We start from the raw sequence: 27,769 nt of genomic DNA, 5'->3' as shown, positions 1-27,769 counted from the left end.
AGAGGCAATTCATTGTGGAAGTGAACGCCTCGGATACTGGCATTGGAGCTGTCCTCTCTCAGCGCTCTGAGGAGGACCAAAAGGTGCACCCATGCGCCTATTTCTCTAGGAGTTACGACTCAGCTGAAAGGAATTATGACGTGGGAAACAAGGAGCTGCTGGCGGTCCACGATGCCCTGAGGGAGTGGAGACACTGGTTGGAGGGAGCGAAGCTGCCGTTCATCGTGTGGTCAGACCACAAGAATCTGACCTATTTGAAGACAGCGAAGAGGCTCAACTCCAGACAGGCCCGCTGGGCCCTTTTCTTCAGCCGGTTTAACTTCACAATCACCTACCGCCCAGGCTCAAAGAACATCAAGGCTGATGCCCTCTCCCGTCAGTTCTCTAGCGAAGGTCCTGTTGCCCAAGAGGTTCCTGACACCATCCTTGCCCCTGCCCGGGTGGTAGGTGTCGTCACCTGGGCTATCGACTCGGTGGTAAGACAGGCCTTACAGACCCAGCCTGACCCGGGCAACGGTCCCCAGAACCGGCAGTTTGTTCCGGATGCTGTCCGTACTCAGGTGTTGGAGTAGGGTCACTCCAGTCGTGTTGCCTGTCACCCCGGAGAGCGCCGGACTGCACAGTTCATTAGCCAGAGGTTCTGGTGGTCCACCCTTAAGAAGGATGTCAGGGAGTTTGTAGCCGCCTGCACCGTCTGTGCCCGCAGTAAGGCTTCACACCGTCCTCCTGCAGGCTTGCTACAACCCCTTCCCATTCCGAGTCGGCCATGGTCTCACGTAGCGATGGACTTCGTTACTGGTCTCCCGGTGTCTCAGGGCTGTGACACCATCCTGACTGTGGTGGACCGTTTCTCGAAGGCAGTCCATTTCATTCCTCTCCCAAAGCTCCCGTCTGCTGCAGAAACGGCGGACCTCCTTACCCTTCATGTCGTCCGCCTTGTTACAGCCCATTGGCTCAAAAGGGCCGAACATACGCACTCAGATACCAGTTTGCAAAATATAGATTGAATTTATTTACATTGAGATATCAAATGAGTGAGTATAGGTACAATTACAAAAATATTCTTCTCTTAACAATGATAAAATACAGTAGCAAAAATAGACGTCTAGAATTCTATGACTACTACCAATTCATTAGGTTAAGGCGAATATTGCAATATGAAGTATAATATATGGACAAGGTCTAGGAAGTAAGGGACACGGCCGGAGCCGTTCCCTGGGCGTTGGCTGGTAGCCCAACAAAAGATAACAAAGAAACAAACTACTTACAGAACCACACAAAAGAACAATTAACCAAAGCAAAACAGGGGAAACAAAACTAACAGAACTAAAGGGAACGTTGGCGTTCCGACGGCCAACAACACAATCCAAATAACAAAAGAAAATATAAATGTCGAGTGCAGTGGGGAGACAAGTCAGCTAAGCTGTTCAAGTTCAAGGTGGCATGGTTTGCTCCAGGGCTTTATAGACAGTGGGGCGGCCGTCCCACAGCTGTCGTCAATCACACATCGAGCCACCAGCCAGTCAGCTGTAATCACCCACGTCACTCTCTCATCAGTGGTGGCTGGGGTTACTCGAGTTCACCAGCCACTACATTAATACAAAGAAAAGACCGGGTGAGACACTGACAATATACACATAATAATAACCATAATCACGGCCATCGGTCGTGACACCCCCCACCTAAGAAGGGAACTTATATCCCCCAAAGTTCGCTCCAGGCAACATCATCACTAGAGAAAAAAAAAAGAAAATCCAAAATCATTAACAACGTTCTTCACAGGGCGTCTGCCATCCCATTCTGCACCTGTCTCAAGAAGGCAAGTGAATCACAGTCAGTATACAAGCAGTGAACTTGCAGTTACACTGTCTCAACAGCAGATGGCGTGGTTACTCCTTCAGCTCCGTCCTCCAACATCACATCTCCTCAGACCCAGGCAGTCAGGCACAGAACTCCAGTGAACCTTGAAAGGCAGAAGGACTCCATATACTCCATATGACTCCAATCTTAACACTACATTGACACTTAGCGTATTCTTAAAACCATTTACAACATTACCATATATGCTCAGCTCATGTGCTCGAGAAAAAGAAAACCCACACGTTATCAAAATAGATCACACCGATCTCAGCCCCGCAAAGTCCTGTGTGCATTAAAAAATTAACCGTTATTAACAATCCCCGCGTCAAAAAGCGGACACCCAGCGACACACGCTAGAAGGGCTTTGTCAAAAATCCCTTACTTAAGTCCAATTGGAGACGTAAAAATGAGAATTTGGTCAAACCGACTCTGTCAACACACAGTTTAAAGCAGCCCGGTTAGCCAACTCATACACACGGCGCTCTCAACCCCAGCGTATCTGAAAACAAACCACCGTTATTTTCACTCAAAACGCCTTGCCGAGCAGCAGCTCGTACGCCGCCATCCAGGAAACCTAAAAAAAGGAAGAACAAGACAAATTTGTCATTACGGAATAACGAAAACGCACACCAACAGGGTTACGTGCCAGCCGTCGCTCTCCAGGGGAGCAGAGCGAGGAGCAAGCCGGTGTCAGCAGCCACCGCCGCCAACACCTGTGGGCACTCGACACACACAAGACATGAGCATATTTGACATATCATTTTACACAGAACACTAACTAAATCCCAACTGAAAAGCTGAACCATACAGGAACCGGTTGGCAAACCAACAGTTTTCCCCACCTAATCCCATTCGAACCGCTCTTCTGTCAAAACATAGTTTTCACAACAATAAAAACGGACACACCGCTTACTAAAGCAACACATGATTGGTGAGCAGCTTTTTGAGCCGTTCTAAATTTTGCTTATAAGCCTTAGGAACCAATTCATAGGCGCGCAAAATGGTAGCTTTCATAGTATCATAGTCCATACTCTCATGTATCGAAAGGCTTACGCACTCCTGAGCTCCACCGCTCAGTTTACATGGCAGGACTATTTTCCCACCCGCATGCCACTCCACGATGGTCAACATTCTTACGTGCATTAAGCGCTAGAAACTGAACCACCTCACCTCAGAAAACAGCATGCAGGTCGGCAACACTCCTGCCCACCCCAGGTTTCAGCTCAGGTATCACAGGGCAACTGGCTTGGTAGTCAGCGCAGGACCCCTCTCCCACCCGGAGGAACTTTGGCGAGCGTGGCTCAGACTCCTCTTCACCTCTCACCGATCCTCCCGGCAGGATCGCGGCCCCCCTTTCCACCTACACCAGAACACCCCACCCGGAGCTTTTCCCTTTAACTACGGGAGCAGGCACCCTCAGCCAGGATATAAACCCCGCTAAGCGGTTCTCCTCCCTCGCTTACTGACACTTTTGCTGTAAATAGGAGGTCGCCCTCAACAAGGCTATAAACCCTGCTAAGCGGCTCCTCTCCTCCCCCCTTTTTAAGCAATTTAGTTTAGAGAATAACCACTATTGGACCATAAGACACACTATAGCTACCCGCGCCCAGCACAAACAAAGCTACTCACCAGTCACTGCCGTAACGAAAGGGCGAGCTAAGCTCCCCTAACACAAAGAAAAAACCACTGACTCGACAGGGCAACTTTAACGTTCAACCCAACATACAAAAAGAAAAGAAAATCTAATTCACTTGCTTTGGCCAACTCCAAGAGAAAAGAGAATGAATACCCAGAAATATACTCTAATATTCCAAGTACTCTACCACCATTAAAGACGATAGCCCTCAAATACTTTAAGTATTAATACCCGAGTAAAGCCAAAATAATGGCGACCGGATCAGCACTCAAGTGTTACTTAACAAACACTCGAGTACAAATATCCAAGTACAGCCACTAAACAGCGACCGGACGAGCGCTCAAATGTTACGGCCCATTGGCTCAAAAGGGCCGAACATACGCACTCAGATACCAGTTTGCAAAATATAGATTGAATTTATTTACATTGAGATATCAAATGAGTGAGTATAGGTACAATTACAAAAATATTCTTCTCTTAACAATGATAAAATACAGTAGCAAAAATAGACGTCTAGAATTCTATGACTACTACCAATTCATTAGGTTAAGGCGAATATTGCAATATGAAGTATAATATATGGACAAGGTCTAGGAAGTAAGGGACACGGCCGGAGCCGTTCCCTGGGCGTTGGCTGGTAGCCCAACAAAAGATAACAAAGAAACAAACTACTTACAGAACCACACAAAAGAACAATTAACCAAAGCAAAACAGGGGAAACAAAACTAACAGAACTAAAGGGAACGTTGGCGTTCCGACGGCCAACAACACAATCCAAATAACAAAAGAAAATATAAATGTCGAGTGCAGTGGGGAGACAAGTCAGCTAAGCTGTTCAAGTTCAAGGTGGCATGGTTTGCTCCAGGGCTTTATAGACAGTGGGGCGGCCGTCCCACAGCTGTCGTCAATCACACATCGAGCCACCAGCCAGTCAGCTGTAATCACCCACGTCACTCTCTCATCAGTGGTGGCTGGGGTTACTCGAGTTCACCAGCCACTACATTAATACAAAGAAAAGACCGGGTGAGACACTGACAATATACACATAATAATAACCATAATCATGGCCATCGGTCGTGACAGCCTTCACGGAATTCCTTCTGACATCGTGTCCGACCGTGGTCCCCAATTCGTCTCCAAGGTGTGGAAGGCCTTTTGCAAGGGAATTGGGGCCACTGCCAGCCTCACCTCTGGGTACCACCCCCAGTCTAATGGACAGGCTGAACGCGCTAATCAGGCAGTTGAAGAGGCTCTTCGTTGTGTTGCTGCCAGCAACCCCTCTTCCTGGTCAAAGTACCTACCTTGGGTGGAATATTCCCTCAACACCATGGAGAGCTCTGCCACTGGAATGTCACCCTTTCAATGTTCGTTGGGTTACCAACCTCCTCTCTTTCCCGAGCAGGAGCTGGAGGTGACCGTTCCGTCCACCAAGGCCCACCTCCGCCGGTGTCGACGCATCTGGAAGACTGCCCGGGCTGCGATTCTCCGTGCCTCTGCATGTGCCCAGCGGGGTGCCAACCGGCGGAGGGTGCGTGCCCCTGTCTACCAGCCTGGCCAGAAGGTTTGGCTGTTGGCCCGGGATCTGCCCCTCCAGACTTCCCAGACTTCTACCCGCAAGTTGAATCCCCGGTTTGTCGGCCCCTACACAGTGGACCATGTCATCAACCCTGTTGCGGTTCGTCTGAATCTGCCTCCTGCTCTCAAGGTTCATCCTGTGTTCCACGTGTCTCAGATTAAGCCTGTGGCCACGAGTGCCTTGTCTCCTCCAGGCTCTGGCCCTCCACCCCCTCGAGTCCTGGTGGACGGTGATCCTGTCTGGACGGTTCGGAAGCTACTCGCCGTCCATGGTCTGGGAAAAGGGTTCCAGTACCTAGTGGACTGGGAGGGCTTCGGCCCTGAAGATCGTAGCTGGGTGCCCCGGTCGTACCTTGCTGACCCCTCCCTGTTGGACGACTTCTACCGGGACAACCCAGGTGCCCCAGGACGGTCGTCCGGTGCCTCCCCTAAGGGGGGGGGGGGGGGGGTACTGTTGTGCCACACGTTCCTAGTCCCTCCCCTGCACGCCATACAAGGGCAAGGGCCGGGCGTCTCTCTCAGCCAGCAGCCAGCGCAGGTGTGACTGATCCCAATCAGCCCAGCTGCTCCTCGTCACCATCATCAGAGGCTGCCCTACATAAACCGCAGAGAGCCGGCGCCCGACGCTTGAACGTTAACTACTGTGGTTAGTAGAGAAGGCTGTTGTTTAGTTATCTAGTGTTCCTGACTAAAGGCTAACCTTGCTACCGTGTGTTCTATGCTAATACTGTTTCTGCTCTCTTCCAGGCTCCCTCCAATCCAAACCCAGTGTCTCCACGCTCGCTCCTCCGTCCACACTACAAGCCCACTCTGGATTCCCTAAACGCCTCTCTCCTTCCTATGGGAGGCGCACCCACAACCCGCATCGTAAATAAACCTATATTCTATAACTAGACTTTCTTGTCTCTGTGGTCTTTGTCCTTGGGGCCCCGGCACATTTGGCTCGCTACTTTAGTCCAGCCTAACAGCATCCACGTCTAAGCCCAGCGTGAAGAGAGACCCAGAGGAGAAGGTGAACCTGATGAAGCACTTAGCATCGAATTCTAACATATGTTTCAAATTTAATGAAAATGTGTGTAGATTTTCTAAATGTAAATATTTGCACACCTGCAGCTTTTGCGGAGACAGCCACCCAAAGTACGTCTGTCCTCGCCGAAAGCCCCAGAAAAAATGAATAAACCCTCCACTCCAGTGAACATTCCGGAGATGAGAAAGGAGTTGTCCAAGCATCCAGATCGTTGTTTCGTTTTTTATTTGTTGTCGGGATTAATCCATGGGTTTTTCGCTGGCTTGTGCAGCCTTCCATCTAAAATTCTGGTGTGCAGGAATCTTCAATCCGCTATTAGAGAGCCGGAGGTTGTAGATAAGTTGCTAGCAAAAGAGATTGAAAAAGGCTATATGATCGGGCCCTATGATGATGCGCCATTTCCCATTTATCGAATCAATCCCATAGGCGTCGCCACGCGGAAATATTCAGGGAAAAAGCGTATGCATAGTGGATCTGTCAAGCCCTCACAATGATAGCGAGGACAGCATCAATAGTTTAATTCCCCTCGCTCCGTTTTCATTGTGCTATGCCACCGTGGATCATGCTATACGTCTGATTAAAATAGCAGGGAGAGGCGCTTGGCTCGGTAAAGCAGATATTGTCGATGCCTTTAAAACCATGCCACTTCACCCTTCTCAGTGGCATCTGTTCGGCGTTAAATGGAGACAAAAAATGTATTTCGCAGTCAGACTCACATTCGGTTGTCGTAGTAGCCCCAACATCTTTAACAATCTCTCAGAAGCGCTGTGCTGGATTTTGTATAATAATTACCGGCTGCCATTTATTCTGCATCTGTTAGATGATTTTCTGGTTATTGATTTTCCGAATGGTCAGCCAGAGCGCAGCATAGACACCGTTAAACACGTTTTCGCTAAACTAGGAGTTCCCCTCTCCATTGAGAAAACCGTTGGCCCAGTTAAAAGTCTCGAGTTTTTAGGTATTATCTTAGACTCTGAGCTCATGCAAGCTTCTCTCCCCACAGAGAAACTAGAACGCATAAGGGAAATTATGCTTAAATTCATTGATGCCGCGTCGGTACCAAAGAGAGAGTTATTGTCCTTATTAGGCCATATGAATTTTGCAATGAGGATAATTCCTCAGGGGCGGTCGTTTGTGGCGAGACTCCTTGATCTATCAAAATCAGTTAAAAACCTTAATGAGTTGGTGTACTTAGACGAAGGTTGCAGGTCCGATTTGCGCTTTTGGTCAGCGCTGTGCAACAACTGGAATGGCATTTTTTTTTTTTACCATGACACGTTAGAATCGTCTGTCGATCTGGGGTTCTATACCGACGCGGCCCCCTCTATTGGGTTTGGGGGTTATTTTGAAAACGAATGGTTTGCTGAGTCATGGCCAAAACAAATGCAGGAGTTGCCAAAAAATGAGTCCTCCTCAGCGCTCTTTGAGCTCTACCCAGTAGTGGTAGCCGCTATTCTGTGGGGGAATAGATGGGAAAGGAAACAAATAATAGTGTTCTGCGATAACGAGGCAACAGTTCACATTATTAATAAAGGTCGATCCTCCATTCCCATTATTAACAGATTTGTCAGGAGACTTACTTGGACAAGCGTATTAGGGAATTTTTCTATCCGTGCTTGTCACATCCCAGGATTAGACAACAAAATAGCTGACGCCTTGTCCCGTTTCAAATTTCAGGAATTCAGGAATCTGTGCCCAGATGCAGCGCCATCAAGTTTGGCGTGCCCAGCGTTCGATCAAATAACGCTAGACTAGATGAACACTTGCAAGTTCTCATGTCTTCAGCATCCAAATATATGAGGATGGGTCTTTCAGTCAATACATTAAAAGCATATGATGCTGCTTGGTCCCTTTTCTCCTCGTTTTGTGCCGCTTTTTCAGTGCCTGTGCTCCCAGTTAATATTCCTATGATATGCGCATTCATAGTCCACTGCGCTGAATCAAAGAGACTCCAGCCTGATTCAATCACTGCGTTGGTTGCCGGTGTGCAGTTTAATTTAAGATGCTTGAGCCCAGATGTCGGTAGTATACTCGGAGACCCATCAATCAAGCTTCTCTTCAGAGGATTAAAGAAAGCTCATCCCAAAGGCAATGATAAACGTCTTTCCCTTACCTTACTACTGGTGCACAAACTAGTCTCTGAACTCAGGAAAGGGGTTTTCGGGCCATATGTAGATTCACTTTTGGAAGCAGTTTTCTTGCAGCATTCTATGGGTTTCTGAGAGGCGGGGAATTCACAACTTGCACAGAAAGCTTTAATCCTCTGCATGATCTGACTGTTTTTGATCTTTCATTTCAGTCTGATATGTTTTCTATTAATCTCAAGCATTCTAAAACTGATAAGCATTCTGAGGGGACACCGATTGTTATAGTAAGAACTGATACTCTGTTTTGTCCATTCTCCTCCATGTCTCTGTACCTGCGTTGGCGGCCTAACGCGGCTGGGAGAGAACCCCTGTTCATCACGGATGCTGGGAGAGCCATGTCGAGATCATGGTTCGCTGCCAAGCTCGGAACAGTCTGTCAAAGATGTGGACTCTGCCCCAAGCTGTACACTACGCATTCCTTCCGGATCGGTGCTGCAACCTCAGCATCATCCTTGGTGTCATCTCCTACACTGAAAGCCATGGGTCGCTGGAAATCGAATGCCTATGAACGTTATGTCCGCTTAAATGCAAATCAGAAAGCCATGAGTGCCAATTGTCATTATTGAATAAATTCTGATAGCATTATCTGTGTTGGTATCAGATTATCTCTCCTGCCGTAGTGCGGGTTGGGGGGTAGGTGCATGCGAACATGGCGAAGGCTATTACGTATTTATTTCAATTTATTTTTGTCAGATATGTTCTCGCCGGAGAACAAGGGTTGCCCATAGGTCTCGCCGGAGATCAAGGTTTGCTATTACGCATTTATTACAGTAGTTTCTTAGATAGCATATTTTCTTCATGTCAGATATGACTCGCCGGAGCATGGTCTGCCCTGATAATTCATCTGGCTGTATCAGGATCAGTGCCTGAAACAGGGTCCACATGAATAGGGCGTCATCTCGAGCGCTCGGATGACGACATGAAGGAAATTACACATAGCTAGATCACTAGATAGGATATTTTGTACATATCAAATCTGTTTTCTACGAGAACAGGGTTTGCCGATCTATTCATGTGATGTCTCGGGTCGGTACTGAGTTATCACATGAGTAGTAGGGCTGGGTCATCATCGGACCTCGCATATGAGGAAAATTAGACATGCTTGTCTATTACTAGTCTTACTTGTTAGATTTCCATTAATCCTCATCTACGATAATAACGGTCTAGATGAGGAGGGCATACGGCTCCTCGTGTAATGGAAATGGGACACTGCACTCACGACGTTATTTCATCGGAAATTAAACCTTATATAGTGTTCTACCACATTTCATTCACTTATTTATCTTATCTCATTCTTTTTAAAGGTGTGGCTCTGCATGGATTATTCTCACAGCATGTGAGTGAGTGTTGGGGGTCTGAGATATCAAAATCTGTGTAGGTCATGGTTTCACAGATAAATCTGTATATCATCAGAGCAGAGCCCATCTGCCAAACTCCATGCAATATCATTGCATAAACGTTTTGATACTTCAATAAATGTCATATGTTAACTCTAAGCTGAAGTGTCTAAATGAAATCTAGCGCAGCGTAGTTCATTGGGACACGGAAGTTAGAGTCCTAGATATACCCCGGACCCCCCCCCCCTTTCATTCGCTAACCATTCTTCACACATACGCCTCCAGTCAACCCAAGTACTACGTTCATTCTCTCTCATTCGCCACTAGCTACTTCTCACACACCCCCTTTTCCCAGGGTAACTCAGGCGGTCTTTTTAAGCAGCTCCAGCTCACCGCTCATTCTTTTCGAGCAGCTGTCAAAGCAGGTCGTGCTTGACAGTGTCGGAAAATTCCTCCTCCTCCCCGGCCTCCTCCCTTGGCTTAATTTCATGATTGATAGGAGGTTGGCTCATTTCATGGTATTCTACATGTGTTACTACACTGGAGTTGTCATGTTTGATATTAAGATTGTACATTCAATGATGTAAGTGATGTATGTTGTTGTACTGTATTTATGCTCTGCTCTGGGGGTCTGAGATATCAGAATCTGTGTAGGTCATGGTTTCACAGATAAATCTGTATATCATCAGAGCAGAGCCCATCTGCCAAACTCCATGCAATATCATTGCATAAACGTTTTGATACTTCAATAAATGTCATATGTTAACTCTAAGCTGAAGTGTCTAAATGAATTAGTGTTTTGTTACATTTGGTAATGTGAGTTATTAGTGTTTTGTTACATTTGGTAATGTGAGTTATTAGTGTTTTGTTACATTTGGTAATGTGAGTTATTAGTGTTTTGTTACATTTGGTAATGTGAGTTATTAGTGTTTTGTTCAGAGCAAACACCTGAAAAAAGACCATTGATATTAAATATTGATGATGACAGTTCAATAAAATATTGTAATTGTGATGCATATGTAAAGATGAGCCGTTTCAATTCACTGATCTTTTCCTGAATATTTCCTGAAAATGCATTTTTTCCACAGGTTTTTCTTTCTCTGTTTTGTCTTTCTAATGTTTATGAAGAACGGAGCGTATTTTAGCAGAAACTCACAAATGTCCAGAAACCACTCCATTCCCATTGAAATGCACAATCCACCTTCATAGGTATTCAAAGCAGGGCATTCACCACATATTACAATATTACAATATTACAATATCAAAGTCACTATTCGACGTTGTTCACCAAAGTCGAATATTTTCTTTTTAATTGTTTTCTCTTTAAAAAAATATATAGTTTATAAAGCTTGGCTAGATAAGAAGTCATAAGAATGAGTTGTCAATGCCCCTGGTGGATGAATTTGTTAATGCTCTATACCAGGGGTTCTCAAACCTTTTTAGGACATGACCCCCAAAATAAACATATTTGAACTGGGGACCCCCACCCTGACAAGCACTTGGAATTGTAGGTATTACATTTAATGTGACTCGGTTCCACAGATAAATATTGTGAAAATAGCACATCTACATGCTCACAACGCCTCAATGTTCTCCTCTTGCTTACTTAATAATAATTATTTGACAGTTTGGCCAGTCCTGTCGAATTTCCGACTATTCGAATACTTAGAAGTCGAATAATTCGAATACTAAAAATCACTATTGGTGAATGTCCTAATAATTCATAGGTAACTTTGAAGTCAGAGAAGGTCATACAAATAGTAAAAATAGCTGATCTACAAGCTCTATGTTCTGTCTTACCAATGGCAGCGTGTGATGTTTTCAGATGGCACATCTGTGACTTTATAGTCTACATCAGGGTTAGGGTTAACCCCTATGAATATTGATTTAATCCGAGGCACCCCTACATTATAATTTTCACTCCCAGCACCTTATATTTATAGAATATCGTCGTTGTCGGGTGGAAACCTTGTATGTCCAAAACCGTTTGTTTTGTAAATTTATCATTCATAAAATGTACTAAACTACTGAAAACAGCAGGCTAGCAAAAACTGCTGGCTGTTTTCACTCGTTTTGTGCGACAGAGATTTCTGCCTGACAGTGACGATATTTTAGTGATTATGTTGCTAGGAAAACGTTGAGATAACAGCCATTTTGGTTAGAACTGACTGAAAATAACTTTGTACTCAAAGGTTAAAATGATACTAAATATTTTTTCAAGTGTCCAAATAAATTCCAAATATTATTAAATGATCTCGTGGCACCCCTGGACTGCCGTCACAGCACCCCAGGGTTCCCCGTCACCCCAGGGTGCCCCGTCACCCCAGGGTGCCCCGTCACCCACTTTGAAACCCCTGGTCAATAGACTGAAAGTACATTGATGTCAGCAGATCTAGTGGGTCCTTGGGTGTTTTAATATGTTCTAATGTGGCCTCCTTTAAAACAGCTTGGACGCCCCTGGCTTACAATAAACCTTCACTAACATGACCATCCAACACACATCAAACCAAAGACTAACTTTAACCCTGCAAGACCTGAATTAATTTATACTTTCCAAAAAATAAAATAAAATAAAAAATAAAAAAACAGATGGTGTTGTAGGAGTCCTAATCAGAGGAAAATGTAATGTTTAAAAAATAATAATGTTTTTGTAAGGTTTTATAGCCATAAATCATGAATCATGCTCTAATTTGCATTTTGGGGATATTTTTCACAATAATAACACATGTACATGTTCTAGACATTCTAATAAGGGGGTCCTTGACATGTACAAGTTTGAGAAATACTGATTTAGAAGACATTTAATAATTTTTAACATTTTATAAAATCGAGTCAAAACTATTCAAACATTTTCTAGATTTTTCAAATATAGCAGATATACAAGCACCGAGTGCTGCACTGAGTTTGTAGATCTGCTATTTTTCAATAGTTAAAGCATAAAATAATGATTTTCTGGCGACCCATACAAATTGCTCGGCGATAGTATTTTCTTTCGCTCAGAACATCAGTGCTTTTATGGCTGGTAGAAAAGGCCACGTTTTAAAGATGAACGTGATTTAAAAGTTAGATAAGGAGAAAAATCCACTTTTGTGAATCTCTGCACTGGCTCTCAATGAGGGAACCGGACTTCCTGGTCATGTGATCTCCCGTTGCATTTTGGGAATTGGAGTGTTTCTCTTCAGCCGCGGTTGCCTCGTACAGTAAGCTACAGTTTAATATAAAACAATAACCGACGCATCAAATCTGCCGAGCGCACTGGGAGACATCAAAGAGTTTGACGTGTAGGCGCGTCGTGGTAATCCGAGGTGTTGACGAAGTCTTTCAATCTTTATTTTGGAGGCAGCTTTACCCTCAGCCCTATGTTCCCTCAATGTTAACCACTATGCCTAACCCTAACCCTAACCTTAACCTCAGTGAGGGAACATAGGCATGACCCCCTTTCCAGTTGGTGTGAATGTTTAACTTTTATTTTGGAGGCAGCTTTCTTGGATAGCGCTGCCCATGGCTGCTGTGGTGACTACGTGTGTTGCGTTCTGTCGGTGTTTTTGTGTTTGTTTGTTTTTGTTTTTGTTTATGTTATATGTGAAAAAATGTATTTGAATGCAAAAATGTAGTATGCCAAAGCAAATTCCTATGTGTATTACACAATGGTAAATAAAGAAATCTGAATCTGAATCTGAATCCTCTTTCCAGTTGGTGTGAATGTTTAACATTTATTTTGGAGGCAGCTTTCTTCTTTCCAGTTGGTGTGAATGATTAACTTTTATTTTGGAGGCAGCTTTCTTCTTTCCAATAGGTGTGAATGATTTTCAAAATCCATATAAATAAATAAATAAATACAAGGACACTTCTATCATCAATACACATTTATTTGATGTTATGGTTTCAGAAATGCTTACAGAGCATTGGGAATATAATTTGTGGAGCTGGTTATGAATGCTAGACATTTACAATGTACTTTTATACATAAATATTGTAACAAGTACATTAAATACACTGTGTGGCCTACAAGAAAATAAATAGAGAGTTCACAGAAAACAAATTTGACTAAGAGTAATTGTTTGAGAAATGACCATGGGTCTGGGAATTGAAGCAGCTCGGGCGATCAACATTCCCCAACCCGTCTTGGTAGGCTGTCAGCCTATATTCTTTATAGGCCTATATACCTACTGTTACATTTCATAATGAAATGTTTGGCTATTTATAGGATATGGTTAAACCATGCGTGATCATTTGCATTTGTTGCGTTGCCTAATAGCCTATTTAAAAACACTATTTCTGTTAGAAGCCGTTGTCATTGATTGTTCTTTAGATTCAGGAAACATCTATGAAGTGTCTTACTAGCTCAGAAATAAATCAAATAGTCTATGAAGTGTTTTGTAGCCTTATTCTATATTAACCGCAATCTACTTGCGTTCTGGAGTCACCGAAATGTCGGGTTGATGCGCTGCCGTCTCCAAATCTCTCCATGTGTCCAAAATAACAGATGTAGTATAAGCTGTCGACACGCCATGACGCAATGCGTTGATATCTTGTAACTCTGTTTTGTGTGTGTGTGTGTGTGTGTGTGTGTGTGTGTGTGTGTGTGTGTGTGTGTGTGTGTGTGTGTGTGTGTGTGTGTGTGTGTGTGTGTGTGTGTGTGGCGGGGCGCGCATTACGCATAGGGAGCAATACCGTCTATTCAATCATGGCTTGGTCAAGTTGGTCATTATGAAGCGATTTAACCCTTAAGTTCTGATTCACTACACCTTCATTCTGTTCGGGTCATTTTGACCCGGGGGATATTTGGTTAAAAAAAAACAACACTAATATAAATTTTAACTTAACAAATCATCATGATACATTGACTTTGACCCAATACCAATCAATTCATATGATATATATGGTAAATGTTTGCATTTCTGCTTTGATATATCACATTAAACACTGAAAGAGCTAGGCGTTTTTAATGATTTAGCTGAAATTCATGTAAAAAAAACTACTTTATTTAATACTGGGCAATATTGCTCATGCTTATAGGACAAAATGAAAATCAGACAATATTTTTATGAACTTATTATTATTATTATTATTTTCAACATGCCCATTAATTGAATACTTGTGGTGAAGGGTGTGGGGGGGGGGGGGGGGGGGGGGGGGTGAGAGCGATAGGAGGGGGGAGGGGGAGGGAGGAGGTGACTGTGTGTCTGTGTTAGTATACAGTATACATGCTTTCTTTTATTTCTGTGCATCTGGGGTGGGGGGGGAGGGGGGTGGGAGGGAGGTGGGGGGGTTGGGTTGGGGGGTTTGGAGGAAGGGGGTAAGGGTGAGGTGAGGAGGGTTGGAGGGGGGAGGGGTGGAAGGGGTTAGGGGGTGATTGTGTATCTGTGTTTGTACATGATTCCTTGCATTTCTGTGCATCAGGGGGGGGGGGTTAAGTGTGGGGAGGGGGGGGAGGGTTCGGAATGGGGCTTCGGAAGGGGGGTGTTAGAAGTGGGGGTGACTGTGTGTCTGTGTTTTGGCATAATACTGTGTATTTCTGTGCATCTGTGCTTCCGGGTCAAAATGACCCGAACAGCACTTAAGGTTCAAAAAATATGAGGGGGGTGTAGCATGGGTGTAGTGCAAAAATATTTTTTTTACATGTTCATCTCAGAAGAATCTTTAAGGCCAGTGAGTTTCAGGTGGAAACAATTTAAACTTCTACCTTTTTTTTCCAAATGAAAATGTAAAATGGGTCAAAATGACCCGAACAGCAACACAAGGGTTAAACAAAACAAAAAATGTCTCCTCATTCCTTGGAAAGCACAGCATGACCAATGACTGTATTGTGTCCCTATTAAATCTGTAAATATTGAAACGCTGGCATTTGAAAATAGCCATCTACCAGCTCTCCATGCAGTGTTGCGCTCCAAATGGATATTCCCCGACATTGATTCTCAAAGCTCTGAGCTTTGCTTGCCTTTATATAAAACCATAATTGATATGATATACATTGTAACTATCATCAACAATTACTTGTTATAGAAAACGTTTGTAATCGGGTCTTTATTCGCTGTGCAATAAATTAATCAAACTGAAACTAAGAGTGAATGGCAATGCTTCGCTAATCATTTCTTTGAATAGAATTGACACAAGGAGGAACTGACACTCTATCACTTCTGCTAATTACAGTAGGCCTATATAGGTATTCTAGGTAGGCTATTATTATTAACTGAATGAGTGGTTGGTTTGATTTATTTGTAATTAAATTGAAGGCAAAAACAAGCATTAATTAATGTGCACCATTCCAAATCGCACAATAACGAAACCCGGCCTGCGGAGTTATTAGAATGTAAATAAAGTGCTCATAGCTTCTTCTCAAACAGACTACACAAATAAAATAACTGGAGCACTTAGGTCTGCAGCAGGAATTATTAATTTACTAATTCCAGGGGTGATACTTTCAACCAATGTTTTCCGATGCAATACACGGCATGCAGCAGCAGCAGTCCATAATCAAAGCGATCGGCTGTAAGCCTGTAACATTAATGATCAGTCAATCAAATTGGATATTAAAAAGATGCCCACAGTGTGTGTTTGGGAGGTCCGGTGCATCACATACTGTAGCACTAACAAGCCATGACAACAAATGAGAAAGGCTTGTAAAGCATTTCCTCAATGAACAGCCAAATGATTTCCAAATAGTGTCACATAAAAAAAAAACACAGTAACTAGACCATAGAATGACATGTGGAGTTATTAATCTATAAATAAAGTGTTCATGCGCGACATGCAGCAGCAGCAGCAGTCCATAATCAAAGCGATCGGCTGTAAGCCTGTAACATTAATGATCAGTCAATCAAATTGGATATTAAAATGATTCCCACGCAATGAGAAAGGCTTGTAAATAACATTTCCTCGTTGCAATGAAGAGCCAAATGATTTCTAAATAGGGTCACGTTAAAAAACACAGTAACTAGACCATAGAATGACAAAAGAACAAACTGACAAAGTGTCAAAATCTATCAAAATCAAACATTATTTTGTATTTATTCCTTGGCTGGCTTCTGCGTCCAGGAACGCGGAAGAATGGCTGTGAGTTTCTGTTGATTCTGCAGGTGAGGGGGGCTTGATTGCTGATAATCCCGCAGCTGGTCCGTTTTCCAGCAAAGTCCAGGGAAACGATCGCGCCGCTGCAGATTGGCCGTTTTGTCAGACGCGCGGGAGATTTGACTGGTCCGTTTTACAGCACATTCCAGGGAAACGGGTACCGCGATTGGCGGCCCAACCTCGACAGAGAAGTCACAGCAGACCCGGGTGGGGAGGTTCGGATCACCTCCGTTACACACATATATATATATATATATATATATATATATATATATATATATATATATATTTTTTTTTTTTTTTTTTTTTGCTCTCCCTGTCAGGTTATTTACAATGTACACACTGACTGACTCTTGATAGTTGTTAGTTCTCTATCCATATCATTCTCAATGTTCTGTCGTTCTATTATGATTTGTATTATTAGCACAGTGTGGTGGGGCACGTCACACCAACATTCCACACATGAGTGTTTGTAACAAATACATCTGTTGAATCTATGGTCTGGCAATGTGAAACACAATGCTCCATATAAGCAACGTTTTGATAACATACTATGTTTACTGGCAGTGGAGAAGGAGTCAATCTCCTATTTGTTGTGTGTTTTTAATAAACCTGGAACAGGTAATAACACCAGTAAGGCTCCCTAATCGGGAGATAAGCGACCGTAGGTCACTTATCTCCACAAATAGGGCAAAAATGTGTTTTGCCAAAATCTTCCTGATCCATGTTGATGACATGAGTGTAGACATACTGTGTAGTGATTTTCGTGATTTTAGGGCAAAATCTGTAGGAGCAGTGTCCAAAAATGTGTTTTGCAAGAATCGGCCTCATGGTGGCGCTAGAAGAGGGCCATGTGAGAAATGAGGGGTGGGGTCTCCGCGCCGGCAAGGCGGACGAATAGGTACCGGCCCCGGCTGTCCCGGTCGCTCCTAGCCGGAGTTACGGCATTTTATGTGAGCTGCAGTGTAGGGGGTCCTCCACTGGGGGCGCCACCACTTTTGCATCCGTTCTGGAGCACCAGGAGTCGGTGGTCCCCGGGAATTCCCCGTGAGCAGCCCCGTTGGGGTGGTCATTTGGTCATGTTTGCGCATTTGTTCATTTTTTACATCTGGGGGTCCCCCAGGGACCTGGGGGTCCCTGGAGCTCCGGGGGTCCTTGGAGGTTGTAGTTTGGCAGCCAAGGAACGTGTGTGCAAAATTTGGCATGGATCGGGGCAACGGTTGCGGAGATATAAGCAGGGAAAAAGTGTGACGTGTGAGGTGTGACAGACAGACTGACAGACAGACTGACAGACAGACAGACTGACACTTTGTGCAGGGTTTGATAGTAAATGCGACCTACGGTCGCAATTATTCATTCACATATTCATACCAGCATGGTATGGAGTTATTTGCTGTCAGAAAGGTGCAGAAGAGCACCCATCAGCTGGTCATCAGCTGTAATGTGTACAGTGTGTTTGGAACAAACATGAGACATGATCTGATGACCCCTTGTTGTCACAATTAGTGGGTAGGAATCTTGAAAAAAAAAGAAGAAAAAAAAAGAAAAAGCAGAAGCCACTAGCAAGGATTGAAGGAAACCTTTACACTGCAATCTTTCACAGTGGTCATGTAATTGCTAGAAATTCAGGTATCAATAGCAACATAAGAGTGAAACACAGGAGAGATAAAGGTAGATTAAAGGTCAAAAACCAAGATTCTGCCATGAGACATCTGCCCTGGGTGTAGAATAGAGGTACAGTCTATCAGTAACTAATTATGAATAAAGTGAATTCATGAATTAATTAGCTTGGCTTGGCCAGACTACTGTATACTAATGCAGCTAACTAACTGCAGTTTATAGTCTGGAGGTTGTCCCATTCAGAAGCAATTCATGGGAGGAGGTAACAAAAACGAGGGGTGGAGGGGAGCTGGGGAGGGGGGAGTCACTGTCACATTTAACAGTATACCCAAACTATCAGCTAAACACAGCAGGTGACATACCTGCAGGAATGCATCCCCCAGGAGCCCTCAATATGCAAAAAGACCCATGTTATCTGTTCTGTTGCTGCATAGAGAATGAGATGTGCTCACATGAGACACATACCCTAACCCTAACCCTAACCCTTACTTTCTAACTAGCCAATCAGGGGCTACTCACGTCACGAATCTGGAGCCACAAATATGAAGAGCTGGCACACAACGCTAGACCATCCCCACCTTGTTTTAACATGGGTGGATTGTCTAGCTGTGCTAGGCTATGAATTAATAGCCTATCCACAACTTTCCAACGTCCCATCGGCCATCGTGCATTGCGCAGAAGGTGTGCGGCAGCTCCCAGCGCAGCAGCCGAGAGTGATCTACAAGCTCACAACGGTTGCATCTGCGATGCGACTTGAGCTTGCATGTCTGCTGTTAACCAGAAGTGTCCAACAGATAATGCTACAGTAAATTCTCGCGGAAACAGGTGGATAGTAGCCTACATATGTTGCCAATGAATATGTGAATGACTGAATATATGTATGTACTATTTGAATATATATCTGTACGAGCTAGTGTGTTTTCTTCCCCATGTGCCTACAGAATAATAATGTGACTGTGTGTGTGTGTGTGTGTGTGTGTGTGTGTGTGTGTGTGTGTGTGTGTGTGTGTGTGTGAGTGCGTGCGTGCGTGCGTGCGTGCGTGCGTGCGTGCGTGTGTGTGTGTGTCCGTGTGTCCATGTGTCCACAGGGTCCAGTTCCTGACCTGCAGACTGTCAAACTGCTGGCCTTCCAGAGCAGGGACGTTTCTGTCACCTTTGCTGTGGTGGACCATGGTGACATCTCCTTCTACACCTTCAAAGACTTCCATCTGCCCACTGACGTGTTCCCCTGAGGACAACAATCCTCTGGGATGTTCTATGAGGACAACAATCCTCTGGGATGTTCTATGAGGACAACAATCCTCTGGGATGTTCTATGAGGACAACAATCCTCTGATGTTCTATGAGGACAACAATCCTCTGGATGTTCTATGAGGACAACAATCCTCTGGGATGTTCTATGAGGACAATGGAAGGAGAAAAACGCCCGCACACTGTTCATATGCTCCAAAAACTTACTTTTATTATAGGCAACTGGCTGCAACGTTTCGACTTTACGTCTTCATCAGGCAAAAGTTGTAGTAACAAACAAAGAACCCCTTATATACAGGACCATTACTTGATTGTAAGGCATAACACCTGGGAGTAGGGTGGTGCTCAAACCACCTACTCCAATCACAGGGACTGGATACATAGCTCCACCCCTCAAAAAGAGTACCTTTACTCAAATACTTAAACAAACTTACATACAGTGTATCAATGAAGTAGTAGTACATGTTATGAACAATAAGATAAATATATACAAAACGTTAAAACCTTTAGTCATGAAAAAAGTTAAAGTTTACAAATAAGTACAAAAACAACCAAATAATCAACATGACATGATTAGGTGTTTAGGCCTATCCATGATAGGGTTTTAAGGTGAGTGTCCCTGGTCAAATTTGAACTGGGGACTTCTGCACAGGGGAATCTGTAGGCTAGATCTCTAGACCACTAACTGGCTTTTGAGAATCAGCCTAGAAGTACCAATGAGGGAATAAGGGGAAACTACACAAATAAACTAGAGGAAAGGCTTAACATCGAATTCCTCATTTAAACCATCTGGAGACATTGTATTGAGGAAATAAATCCAATATGTCTCACGTTGGAGGAGTAACCTTTCAAGATCTCCACCTCTTGGTGGCTTTTCAACCTTCTCCACACCAACATACCGCAAGTTATTGAGGTTATGACCAGCTTTTTTTAAATGTGCAGCAACAGGATTACGTGCGTCACCATTTCTTATGCTGCTCCTATGTTCAGTAATCCTGGTGCGTAGAGCCCGTGAAGTCTTGCCCACGTATGCCAACCCACAGGGACAACGGATCAGATATACCACATGTGTAGTGCTACATGTAATGGCACCACGTATGGATATATCCCGGCCTGTGTGGGGATGACTGAAAACCTTGCATTTTGTTGTATAAGTACATTGTACACAGTTGCCACATCTATAGTTTCCATCTGGTACCACTGGGAAGTTGGAAATACTCTGAGTGCCCAAATCTGATTTCACCAGACTGTCCCTCAAGTTGGGAGAGCGTTTAAACACAAGTCTTGGTTTTTCTGGAAAAGCATTTTTCAACCTCGGATCAGACTGGATAATATGCCAATGTTTTTGGATGGCACCTCTGAACTCTGAGCCCAGTGGAGAATATTTAGTGCAGCACATAGGAATATTATTCCCGGTTTTCTTATTTTTGGGGCGCAGGCAATCATTTTGTGTTACCTGGTCAAAGCGCTCTCTAGCTGCATCCACCCACTCTCTTTTGTAACCTCTACTGAGGAACCTGTTAGAGAGATCAGAGGACTGTTTTGCATATGAAGCATCGTCACTACAGATCCTCCGAACACGGTGGAATTGGCTGACTGGCAGACTTTTTATCAAAGGTGATGGGTGAAAACTATCACCCCTTAAAAGGGAATTACGGTCTGTGGGCTTACGAAACAAATCAGTTTGTATAGTATTGTCCCTTTTGTAAATTTGTACATCAAGGAAGCTAATGCGCTCCCTATTAAATTCCAGTGTAAACTTTAGATGGTCATTACAGGAATTTAAGTAATTATGAAAGTCTGCCAATTCCTCCACACTGCAATCCATGATTATAAATATGTCGTCAATATACCTTCTATATAATGAAATCTTTGAGTAAAAGGGATTCACAGGGTTCAGCACAAAATTGTGTTCAAACAGACCCATATATAGACAAGCATAGTTTGGCGCCATCTTACTGCCCATTGCGGTACCTTTCAGTTGCAAGTAAAAATCTTTCTGAAAACGGAAATAATTATGAGTCAACACCATATTTGCTAAATCCAATATGCACTCTGTGCTCGGTTTGGATGCAGGTGGGCGTTGTCTAAGGAAAAACTGAAGTGCCTCAAGTCCACCCTCATGAGGTATATTAGTATAAAGACTCTGAACATCAAAAGTGGCAAATATAGATGACTCAGTCATATTCCCATATGATTTAAGCAAATTAATGAAGTCTATAGAGTCCCTTATATAAGAGGGCAAAGCAGTAACCTCTGACTTAATAAAATGATCCACATATGCAGAGATATTCTCTGTGAGGCTACCAATACCACTCACTATAGGCCTACCAATGAGAGGAGTAGTTAACCTGTTAACAATCCTGTATAATTTGCAAAAAACGCCTATACACAGCGTACCCAAAGTAAATTGATTGTTGTTTTTAAACCATTTGGAGTAATGCATTGGGCATGGTCTCATTTTGAAGAAAACATTTTGAAGTTTTACCCAGAAATAAATAATCACTCTGTGTGCAACTGACATTGAGTAATGCAAGTTTTAACTTACTGGAATAGCAGGTTTTTAATCCTCGCCTAAATATTTTCAGTAAATAGATGCCTGCATAACACTGTTATTATCATATAGGAGCTGAAAAACACAATGTGGACACATTTTGAAGCCTTACCTAGCCCAATTTCAAAGGACATGATAAAACTACAAAATATGAATATTTTACACATGTTTTACTAAGTGTATGTTTATGCGTTTTCATTTGGAGACATTTGCATATATCATATAAAAAGGTAAAAAAAGGGCTAATAGACTGGATTTTTTTTATTTTAATTTTTTATTATTTTTATATATTTATTATTATTATTATTTAATGTATTTATTTTAATGACAGCCCTAACACTCTTGGTCTGACGTTCGGTGCGCTCGGGTGCGCTGCTGAGCATTTACGCACGTCCAGTAGAGCTGTTACGCAGGGTTTTTTGGGTATTGTAGTTCACTTCAGCCATGGATTTTATCATGTTTACCCTTCCTCTACACAAGAACATCTTTGTTGTGGAAATATATGATGTTGTTGGAGTACAATCCAACTCTAAACGTGAGTAGCAGCAGATTTATCAATATTTGTTTGTTTGTTTATGTCGGACTTCTGCATTGTTTGCGGCGTGAGTTTCGGGGCTATAATCAAATGGTTTGCAGATTCGGAATCACAAGAATCTTAGCTTTAGAATGGTATACAGCTTGGCAATGGAAGTGAAACAGAGGCTTGTCTAAACGTGATTGTTTGTCAAAATACTGACGTTCGGCGCGCTGCTGTTTGTTTGTTTATGTCGGACTTCTACGTTGTTTGGGGCGTGAGTTTCGGGGCTATAATCAAATGGTTTGCAGATTCGGAATCACAAGAATCTTAGCTTTAAAATGGTATACAGCTTGGCAATGCAAGTGAAACAGAGGCTTGTCTAAACGTGATTGTTTGTCAAAATACTGACGTTCGGCGCGCTGCTGTTTGTTTGTTTATGTCGGACTTCTACGTTGTTTGCGGCGTGAGTTTCGGGGCTATAATCAAATGGTTTGCAGATTCGGAATCACAAGAATCTTAGCTTTAAAATGGTATACAGCTTGGCAATGCAAGTGAAACAGAGGCTTGTCTAAACGTGATTGTTTGTCAAAATACGGCCGGCGGGCCCGCCGGCGGGCCCAGACCTGTTAAGAGGTTAAACCCTTATGTATCTTTGGAAGGGTGTATATGACTGGAATCACAGGGTTATTAACCTTCAGGAATTCAAACGTGGCCTGATCAAATTCAGAGTTATTCAGATGAGTAGATAATTGTAAATGCACATGAGACTTAAACCTCAAGGTAGGATCAGATGGCAGTTTCTCATAGAATATGGTGTCATTCAACTGTCTGTTCATTTCAGAAACATAATCATTAACATTTTGCAACACAATCGCACCTCCCTTATCAGCAGGACGTATTACAACTTTGTTATCCTTACTCAGGTCTAATAATGCATCCCGTTCAGTTTTAGACAAATTATTGTACACCTTATATTCCTTTTTCTTTTTTAATAAATTTTTCACATCATTCTCCACCAAACGGCAATAAGTATCTAGTGAAGCATTTCGATTTTTATAAGGAATACATGTGGATTTCTTCTTGAAGGGATTGTACGTGGGACCACTGAGGGGGGCCGAAGGGGTGTCAGGCACCTGCAATTAGTGTAGATAACCCCAGCTTTTGCCAACGTTGGTGTGAGATACTGAACAAATCTTCTTTTGATCTGATGACTCTCTGCATAGATGAACTAAAACAACAAGGTGAAAAAACACGTGCAGAGGCCAAACTAATAGAGGCCCAGATAGCGGAAGAAGTTTCGGATAAAAAGAAATGGGCTGATTTCAAGAGTGACCTGGACAGGCACCGTTCAGAAGTGTCCAGTGATATCAGAACAGAGAAGAAATCCAAATTTGTGCGTGACACCTTAGACTACCAAGAGAACAAGGTGTACTTCTGGAAGGATGGAAAACGGGTTGAGAAAGGCCAACCACGGAAGAACAATGGAGACAGGCCTGTACAACGGCGCCGACAACAACACCGGCAGCAGAGACACCACCAAACCCGGCCATCATCTTCCTCCCGCGACTCTGGTTCTGACACGAGTGGCCAATCCAGGCACGGTGCGTCTTTTTTAGGCCACGCCCACGCAACACACAGACAACCATATCGTTGGAAGAAGGGCCTCCCAAACATAAAAGATGTAGGAGAGGCCAGCGAAGAAGACAGCTACATGCGGAGCGGGAGGAGGAGACAGCGATAATCAACCTCTCTGACAAAACCTTGTCTGAGGCCTGCTCATCAGCATTGGGTAAGGGACTGAGTTTTGTGCCCACTACAAATGCTAATGACTTCGAAACCTACATTGACTTTCAGAAGTTCTTTAGAAATCTAAGACTAAAAGAATTTTTCCATTCCAACAAGAATAATTCTCCCCCCACTGTTGTCCAGTCTGCGGAGTCTGCCCCGCCCCCTGACAATGACTCTGACACCCCTTCGGCCCCCCTCAGTGGTCCCACGTACAATCCCTTCAAGAAGAAATCCACATTTATTCCTTATAAAAATCGAAATGCTTCACTAGATACTTATTGCCGTTTGGTGGAGAATGATGTGAAAAATTTATTAAAAAAGAAAAAGGAATATAAGGTGTACAATAATTTGTCTAAAACTGAACGGGATGCATTATTAGACCTGAGTAAGGATAACAAAGTTGTAATACGTCCTGCTGATAAGGGAGGTGCGATTGTGTTGCAAAATGTTAATGATTATGTTTCTGAAATGAACAGACAGTTGAATGACACCATATTCTATGAGAAACTGCCATCTGATCCTACCTTGAGGTTTAAGTCTCATGTGCATTTACAATTATCTACTCATCTGAATAACTCTGAATTTGATCAGGCCACGTTTGAATTCCTGAAGGTTAATAACCCTGTGATTCCAGTCATATACACCCTTCCAAAGATACATAAGGGTTTAACTACTCCTCTCATTGGTAGGCCTATAGTGAGTGGTATTGGTAGCCTCACAGAGAATATCTCTGCATATGTGGATCATTTTATTAAGTCAGAGGTTACTGCTTTGCCCTCTTATATAAGGGACTCTATAGACTTCATTAATTTGCTTAAATCATATGGGAATATGACTGAGTCATCTATATTTGCCACTTTTGATGTTCAGAGTCTTTATACTAATATACCTCATGAGGGTGGACTTGAGGCACTTCAGTTTTTCCTTAGACAACGCCCACCTGCATCCAAACCGAGCACAGAGTGCATATTGGATTTAGCAAATATGGTGTTGACTCATAATTATTTCCGTTTTCAGAAAGATTTTTACTTGCAACTGAAAGGTACCGCAATGGGCAGTAAGATGGCGCCAAACTATGCTTGTCTATATATGGGTCTGTTTGAACACAATTTTGTGCTGAACCCTGTGAATCCCTTTTACTCAAAGATTTCATTATATAGAAGGTATATTGACGACATATTTATAATCATGGATTGCAGTGTGGAGGAATTGGCAGACTTTCATAATTACTTAAATTCCTGTAATGACCATCTAAAGTTTACACTGGAATTTAATAGGGAGCGCATTAGCTTCCTTGATGTACAAATTTACAAAAGGGACAATACTATACAAACTGATTTGTTTCGTAAGCCCACAGACCGTAATTCCCTTTTAAGGGGTGATAGTTTTCACCCATCACCTTTGATAAAAAGTCTGCCAGTCAGCCAATTCCACCGTGTTCGGAGGATCTGTAGTGACGATGCTTCATATGCAAAACAGTCCTCTGATCTCTCTAACAGGTTCCTCAGTAGAGGTTACAAAAGAGAGTGGGTGGATGCAGCTAGAGAGCGCTTTGACCAGGTAACACAAAATGATTGCCTGCGCCCCAAAAATAAGAAAACCGGGAATAATATTCCTATGTGCTGCACTAAATATTCTCCACTGGGCTCAGAGTTCAGAGGTGCCATCCAAAAACATTGGCATATTATCCAGTCTGATCCGAGGTTGAAAAATGCTTTTCCAGAAAAACCAAGACTTGTGTTTAAACGCTCTCCCAACTTGAGGGACAGTCTGGTGAAATCAGATTTGGGCACTCAGAGTATTTCCAACTTCCCAGTGGTACCAGATGGAAACTATAGATGTGGCAACTGTGTACAATGTACTTATACAACAAAATGCAAGGTTTTCAGTCATCCCCACACAGGCCGGGATATATCCATACGTGGTGCCATTACATGTAGCACTACACATGTGGTATATCTGATCCGTTGTCCCTGTGGGTTGGCATACGTGGGCAAGACTTCACGGGCTCTACGCACCAGGATTACTGAACATAGGAGCAGCATAAGAAATGGTGACGAACGTAATGCTGTTGCTGCACATTTTAAAAAAGCTGGTCATAACCTCAATAACTTGCGGTATGTTGGTGTGGAGAAGGTTGAAAAGCCACCAAGAGGTGGAGATCTTGAAAGGTTACTCCTCCAACGTGAGACATATTGGATTTATTTCCTCAATACAATGTCTCCAGATGGTTTAAATGAGGAATTCGATGTTAAGCCTTTCCTCTAGTTTATTTGTGTAGTTTCCCCTTATTCCCTCATTGGTACTTCTAGGCTGATTCTCAAAAGCCAGTTAGTGGTCTAGAGATCTAGCCTACAGATTCCCCTGTGCAGAAGTCCCCAGTTCAAATTTGACCAGGGACACTCACCTTAAAACCCTATCATGGATAGGCCTAAACACCTAATCATGTCATGTTGATTATTTGGTTGTTTTTGTACTTATTTGTAAACTTTAACTTTTTTCATGACTAAAGGTTTTAACGTTTTGTATATCTTATTGTTCATAACATGTACTACTACTTCATTGATACACTGTATGTAAGTTTGTTTAAGTATTTGAGTAAAGGTACTCTTTTTGAGGGGTGGAGCTATGTATCCAGTCCCTGTGATTGGAGTAGGTGGTTTGAGCACCACCCTACTCCCAGGTGTTATGCCTTACAATCAAGTAATGGTCCTGTATATAAGGGGTTCTTTGTTTGTTACTACAACTTTTGCCTGATGAAGACGTAAAGTCGAAACGTTGCAGCCAGTTGCCTATAATAAAAGTAAGTTTTTGGAGCATATGAACAGTGTGCGGGCGTTTTTCTCCTTCCATTATCTGATACCTTGATGTCCAGCACCTGGCCTGAATATAGGCTTGAGATGTGCACACAATCTTGTCTATGAAATGTTCTATGAGGACAACAATCCTCTGGGATGTTCTATGAGGACAACAATCCTCTGGGATGTTCTATGAGGATTTGAAAGTAGAAATGCGCGCACGACTCCAAGTAGTTTCACAGTACTAGACTTACCGGGTGCACGGTCGGGAAACATAACTTTGAAAAGAGAACACCAGCACTCAGGGATCAGTCCTTTTAAGGTTTTTATTTTGAATTAAGGTCGGTAAGGAAAGCTGCAGAGCAGCAACAAACGGACGCGTTTCGGCATTAAGCCTTCATCAGCGTTGCATCGCTTGCATCGCATGTTCTATGAGGACAACAATCCTCTGGGATGTTCCCACACTAACTGTACACTGTACATACTGTACTTACTGTAAATACACACTGCAGCTGCTAAAACATCCCCTTATGTCTTATTCAGGATATACTGTATATCTTTATAAACATGCCTTTAACTACTTGTTAA

Source organism: Nannobrachium achirus (genome assembly GCF_963921795.1).
Source record: "Nannobrachium achirus genome assembly, chromosome: 4".
Lineage (NCBI taxonomy): Eukaryota > Metazoa > Chordata > Actinopteri > Myctophiformes > Myctophidae > Nannobrachium > Nannobrachium achirus.
This window is presented reverse-complemented; position numbering follows the sequence as displayed.